At 31.9% G+C, this 7654-nt stretch overlaps 1 long non-coding RNA gene across 1 annotated transcript; it reads left to right on the forward strand.

The window, feature by feature from the left end:
- The first annotated feature begins 6261 nt into the window (after positions 1-6261).
- On the forward strand, positions 6262-6822 carry LOC121209797 (uncharacterized). Its single transcript, XR_005904914.1, has 2 exons — positions 6262-6366; positions 6609-6822. It is a non-coding gene; the product is annotated as an uncharacterized lncRNA (long non-coding RNA).
- Positions 6823-7654: the final 832 nt, after the last annotated feature.

Consider the following 7654-nt stretch of genomic DNA (forward strand, 5'->3'; position numbering starts at 1 on the left):
TGGTTTGATCTCTTGTCTCTCCCTGTCTCGAGCTAGTTGATAATTTCGTAGTTAAGATATAGAAGATGCCTGTGAATCAAATGGATCTCTAACTGATCTGAAGTGGCTTTAGTAACCTCCTATTACTCCGAAGAACCTCCAACTTCACATAAGGGAGAAATTCATTACGACATGGAAAGCTTTCTCGTCACAGCATTGCCCCTGCTTTGGATCTAGCTCTTTTTTACTTAAAACACTCTACTTTACTGTGTTGACCAGAACAGTCAACTCTTTTCTTGAATGAAGCATCACAATTTCATCAAAAGTAACAACTTTACTAACCATGATTTTTTTAGTTTTAGGGAATCACAATTTAGAACCCTTTACACTAGTAGAAAAACTAAGAAATATAATTTCACAACATTAGGTTCAAGCTTTCCTTCACTAACACCTGTATGAGCAAGACAACCAAATACTTTAATGTTAGAGTAATTTGGAAGGTTACTTAACCATAACTCTTTAAAAATCTTTCCATCCAATGCTCGATGTGGTGGCCAATTTACCAAATAGCTAGTCAGATTGACGACTTTTGTCCAAAACTCATTTCTTAAGCTTGCATTGAAAAGCATACACCAAGCTCTCTCAAGTAGAGTTCTGTTCATCCTTTTTACAATGCTTTTTTGTTGGGGGTACTGAAAACTATGCAGTGTCAATCAATTCATTCATATTTGCCGTAGTTATTAAACTCAACTGTTCAAAACTCGAGTTTATTATCTGTACTCAATCGCTTCACTGACTTCTTGGTCTACTTCTCCAACAGGGTCTTCCACTGTTTAAAAATCCCGAAAACTTCGTTCTTGTGTTTTAGAAAATGGACCTAAACCTTCTTAGAATGGTAACTAATAAAGGTCAAGAGATATCCGCTACCTCTTTTAGAGGTAACTTGAACTAGACCCCATAAATTGGAATGAATGTAGCAAAAGTGTAACACCCCCTAACCCCAAACCGTCGCCAGAATTGTGTTACGAGGCATTACCAAACATATTGGTTAATTTACAAAAAATTTATGAATAAACAATAAACATATTAAAATTAAATCATTAAGTCTCTTTTATAAACCCTCGAGGCCTAAATCACGTATTATAAATGAATAGGGACTTATTCAAGTACTCCGGAAATTTTTTTCGTAATATAATTACCTTTTTTGTGTTTATTTATTTTATTATTATTATTAAAAAAACTCAATATAACCCCTTTAGAAACATCTAACCTTCCCTGCAATTTCAAATTTGCAACCAATTCATCATAAACAACAACTCAATAAATACAATCTTCATCCAAATCACATTCGTTTCATATCAATATCACTAGTCCTTATTTTATCTAACATTATATCCATTCATACTTTCAAGTAGTATTTAAACATCTTAGTTAATTTCCATTCATATCATATATCAACTTATATTAACTTAACTAATATATTCATGAGTTAATATAAAACATAGTCATATAAGCTCCAATACATGCCATATAAACCATTTAAAGTATTTATAACAAAATCTACCGAAAAATCGAGATAGTGTGACTTGAGCGTGATGATCCGATACTCTGACCCTCCCGTTAATCTACAAAGAGCAATAAACATTACAAGTAAGCTGACTATAGCTTAGTAAGTTCGTCGGATTTAACTATAAATCTTACCAAATATTAGTTTTCCAAAATTTCAAATCATATGGACATTTCAAGTAAGTTACTTTCATCCTGTAAGTCATAAACTCATTTAAATTTTTTTTACTTAATTGAGCTCAATAATAATAATGAAAACATTACTTACATTTTTTTCCACACGTTACATTTATGACTTACCAACTTATCCATTCAAGGAATGGCTTACGGATTTGAGTACATCGTGATTTGAAGCCAGAAGTCTAGCTGAAGCACATAAGTGCTAAACGGAAGCCCGAAGGCTAACTGAAGCACACAAGTGTTAAACGGAAGCCTGAAGGCTAACTGAAGCACACAAGTGCTAAACAGAAGCCCGAAGGCTAACTGAAGCACACAAATGCTAAACGGAAGCCCGAAGGATAACTGAAGCTCATCAGAGCTAAACTGAAACCCCAAAAGGGTTAACTAAAACTCATATGAGTTAATGGAAGCTCGTAAGAGCTAAACGGAAAGCAAACATGAGAGTTCACAACAAATTTTGAATCTCGGTTTACTTAATTCATCTTTTTCACTAAACGATCGTACTCATTTCCTGCATTCCGTTCTCCGAAATACTCAGTTCAATTTCGTAACTTTTGTACATAATTTACTTATTTTCAACAATTAACATACATAAATATTAATCACCATTCATAAAATAACATTTAAATTTAATAATTTAACCGTACGAACTTACCCGGAACAATTTGCAGTAGTTGTAAAGATTTCTGGAACTATTCTGAAATTTTCTCTTTTCCTCGTTTATCCTTGATTTCTTGATCTATAATATAATTTTTTTTCATTTATTCATTAGTATTTATTCCAATTCTACTCTAATTTACAGATTATGCACTTTAATTTTCAAAATTTCACTTTTACCCCAAATTTTACAATTTTTACAATTTAGTCCCTACTCAATTAACCCTTCAATTGAACTAATTTTTCTCAATTAACACTTTATTCTATTACTTTAAACTACTTAATAACCTTTGTAAATCATAATTTTAGCATTAGACCTTAATTCCAAACTTTTTCATAATTAGGTCCAAAAAATCAATTTCCACTAAAATTGCTTAATAAAATCATCATATAATAAGATTAAAAATTCAAATACATGCTAAATCATCATAAAATTACAGAAATTATTCATGTAAACTTTCAATTTCACTCATAGAATCAAAAACAAATGAATTTAATAGTAGGACCTAGTTGTAAAAGTCTTAAAAACACAAAAATTACAAAGAAAAAGCAAGAATTAAACTCACATGATGAAAAAAATATGAAAAACCAGCTTATTAAAGGCCTCCTATGGCATTTTTAGCTGATGATAAAGAAGAAAAAATGAAGAAAAACTTAGATAATTCCAATTTAGTCCTAACTTTATTTAGTTAGTCTTGGCAATATTCCAATTTTACCCTTATTTCACTAATTTTTTGACTTTTTCTCAGCTATTTCCGTCCAAAATATCTCCCTTGGGAAAATTTTCTCTTTAGGTCCTTCCTCATTAGACACTTAAGCTATTTAATCACTTTCACAAGTTTTACACCTTTACAATTTAGTCCTTTTTATTTAATTAACCACACAAACGATAAAATTTTCTAACAAAATTTTAACATCATATTACTAACACTCCATAAATATTTATAAAAATATTTATGGCTCTGTTTTACGGGATCGAGGTCTTGATACCTCTTTTTCAACTTAATTTATTTAATAATTTCTCTTTAAATTTTAATTTCACCTATTTAAAATATTTCTAACATCTCTCTCACTTCTAAATATTATTTTATTTTAATTTTATAATCCCAATCATGGAATTTAGTGATCTTGAATCACTGTTCTGACACCACTAAAATTTAGGCTGTTACAAAAAGGGTGTCTTTCGTGCTGTGTACTATAGAATCAATGTTGACTCGTGTCTGATTCCTATTAATGTAGTAGTGTTCGTAAAAATCTAGTTTTCCAACTCTTGCACTCGAGAGAAAACCACTCTTACTGAAGATGGTCATACCTTTCTCGCTCATATGGCCAAGTTTCATATGCCATAATTGAGTCAAGCCCGACTCCGTAATAGACGAGGAAATTGTTGTTATACCAGTCACTGTTGATCCTTGTAGAATATATAGATTGTCGGTCTTCTAACCTCTTATCAAAATGAGAGCTCAATGATATATCTTAATGCCATTTGAATCAATGATGATCTCACAACCATTCAAGTCTAAAATACCCAAAGAGATGAGGTTCTTCTTCAAATCAGGCACATGCCTGACATCTGACAGTGTCTTGATGATTTCATTGCGCATTATGATCTAAACGGTACCAATACCAGTTATCTTATATGGTGAATTATTCCCAATAAATACAACTCCACCTTCAACTAAACTATATGTTGAGAATCAGTCCTTATTGGGACACATATGGTAAGAACACTTCGAATTTAGGATCCACTCGGATATAAGTTTAGACCTTTCAACCGTATACAATAGCAAATCATCACCCTTATTTTCGGCTACACTAGCATCAGCTACCTCAGCCTTCTACTTCTCTTTCTCGTCACACTTAGTAGCCTTCCTGCTTTTATTTTGCATCTTATAACACTCTATCTTGAAATGACTAAACCTTTTAAAGTAGCCACATGTTTTTTCTTGATTCCTCGACTTAGATCTCGACCTAGGCTTGCCCCGATATGAATCCTTAGATTGTTGTCTGCTTCTTACAATCAAATGAAGTTTGTTGATCCGACTTGCTACCTAAACCCAAATCATTATTGAGTTTTTCTTTGCTCAACAAATTACCCTTCACATTCTTCGAATAAGAGCTTATCTCTATTATAAATCAGGGTCTCTCTGGATGTCTTGTATGAATGGGGCAAATAACACAATAATAGCATAGTTTGATCTTCATCATCTATATTAACCTCGACATTCTTCATGTCATTCAAGAGAGTAATAAATTCACTTATGTGAGCTCCAATGGATTCACATTTGACTATATAAAATATGTACAAACATTGTTTCAACACCAATAGATAAGTTAGAGACTTTGCCATATACAGGGATTCTAACTTCCTTCATAAAGCAAGTTTCTTTTTCTCTATCAGCACCTCCTACAACACATTATTCATAAGGCACAACTGAATTGCAGACAAAGCCTTCTCATCAAGTTCATCCCATTCAGACTGATCTGAATTTTTAGACTTTTGATCGATAATGACCTTTAAGTCGTTCTACACTAGGATTATAGTCCTCTAAACTTACCACAAATTGAAATTTTTGATTTCATTGAACTTCTTGATATCGAATTTTGTTGTCAGCATCTTTGAACGAGTCGATTGCGGAATCCTAACCAAGCTCTGATACCAATTTATTGGGAATCAACCCGAATAAACAACAAAAAAATAGAGAAGATTAAGTACACAAATTTATGTGGAAAAACTCCTCTAATCGATATGACCAAAAGGATAAAAAAACCATGAGTAAAGTAGGCTTTGACTTTTCACTAATGAGTAAAACAAACGAGGGTACAAGATGGAGAATAAATGACCTAGATGTACAAATCCCTAATCTTGAAAATAAAACCCTCTCTCAATTAAAAAGTTGTTTTTCTCACATCTATTAATGTTATAATCGCCCTTTAAATAGGCTAAGATCAGAAGACTAATATGACTAAAATATCCTTGGAGTAATTAGAGTTTGTCTAAGAGAAAAAGTCTTGCTTGACTATCAAAATGCGACTGCGTTATTTGAGGAATACGTCGTGTCATCATAGCGTCACATGCTTTCTCATCGCGACGTCGCCTTTGCTTTTTAAGAGGTTGCGTTTGTCTTCAACATTGCGACACGGGTAGCGATAAGTACATGCAAAGTGTTAGAAAAATGCTAGACACACTCCACATAATTATAAAATATATCTATTCTTAATATATATACACGCGGGCCAAAGTAATAATATTTATGTACATATGTGGGCAATGGAAAATTCTTTTAGTTTACTTCCTGATGGGAGTTAAAAATAGGAGTTTTAAAGCATAAAAAAAGGGATAATAGGCTGGTTAAAAAAAGGGGTAATAAGGAGGATAGAAAAGTTGAAAAAAATATATTTTCTATTTTTTTTACAATAAAGACAACTCTTAAAAAACAACACAAATAAAGGAGAAAAAGAAGAACGCACATAGAAAAAAAGAACTCTCAAAATTATTTTGAAAAAGGGGATGACCAGGGTGTAGCTAGGGGACTGGCAAGAGCTCCGCCCCACTAAAATAGAAAAAAATCTATATAAGTCCTATAAATTTTTTAAATTAATAAAGATAAAATTACACTTTAGCTTCCCTAAAATAATAAAAATTTAATTTAATTATTTAAAAATTATAAAAATATAAACTATTAAAATAATAAAATTACATTTTTATTATCCCAAAATTACAATTTAATTTTTCACCTCCTAACAAAATTCCCTAGGAACGACTAGTGAAGAACGGGGAGACCCGAAAAAAAGGACGTGTAATTAGAGCGAGGAATATACAGTACGCAGGTAGTGAATTGAAAATACACAGCTTTGACTGCTATATATTCTATATATCTTGGAGCACAATGTGAGAAGCATGGGTTGCTAACACGTGTTTTAGGCGACAACATAATGATGTCTCCACCGCTTATAAATATTACTCCTCAAGAGGTTGATGAAGTAAGTTAATTGGATGTTACCTCTGTCTGCTGAATTATGTATAGATTTTGAAGCATGTCATGTTCATCGTGATTGCTATAAATATTGGTGCTGTAGAGGGCCAAAACTACATAAAGATGAATAACTGAAAACTTGCTACTCCTTTGTTTCTCTTGGTTGACATATGGAAATAGCAACTCTAGGTGTTTTTAAGCAGAGTTGTAATAATAAATAATAACCCTTTGACTCGTTACGCTCTGCAGTTAGTAAGCATATACGGGAAAGCGTTGAAGGCTACGGAGGAGAGGGTGAAGGAACTCAAGTCTGGGCAGAAGAAACAATGAATAGTTTTGTATTGATGATGGTGAAAATTATATATGCTGCTTCATGTGAACTGAAAGCCATTCGGGGAGTTCATACTAAAGACATGTTTTGTGTAAGATATCTGGTGCCTTAATAAAGAATTGTTTTTCCTCATATTTCGTTTCTTGTTTTTCTCCTACTTTTTATGTGTGCTGTTTTTTATATTTTTCTCGATCTATTGCTGAACTGAACTCTCTCTGTTTAGCTACAAATATTTTTGTTATTGCTTCAAATAAACTAAATACATGTATTAAGATAAAAACACTTCTTTTTCGCACAACAGTAAAAGCACTTACGTACCAATGAGGTCCTATAGTATTAGTATTATATACAGCAAATCCATGATCGACACTAATACAACCTGAAACTTAGAATTTGTGATCCAAGTAAGATTAGCTTAGGGTTTTGAGATTTATATTTATCAAAAAGGGTGAAATTTCCTCTTATCTATATAAAATAATATGATACCTTATACTCGATTTGATTGTCGAATCCGATATGAGATATCTCATTGCTAAAGCAATTTCAATTAATTTCTATTTAAGTTTTATTAAAAATACCTGAGAAATAGTCAATTCAAACAAGACCATCAACTTGGGGTCATTTAAAACACTTTAGAAGCATTTTTAAATGAGTTTTAGATATTCAAAGGTGATTAAGATTAAGTTCGGGTCTTTAGGTTTAAAACAACTCAAAATAGGGAAGGAATACTTGTTTGACTCACTCTTATTAATATAAGAGAGTACTTGTGTCGATACATCTAGTTAGTACTGTTCATTTTTTTGCTACTAACTTACTTATATCGATATATTTAATTATTTATATCAAAATAAATTTATCAAGACCTAAAAATGACCCATAAAATCACTCAAAACATTACTATATCATTTTTAAACATTATGGAGCATATCCAAACATCTTTAAACTCATTCGAACTCATTGATAT

This window comes from Gossypium hirsutum, chromosome A11 (genome assembly GCF_007990345.1).
Source record: "Gossypium hirsutum isolate 1008001.06 chromosome A11, Gossypium_hirsutum_v2.1, whole genome shotgun sequence".
NCBI lineage: Eukaryota > Viridiplantae > Streptophyta > Magnoliopsida > Malvales > Malvaceae > Gossypium > Gossypium hirsutum.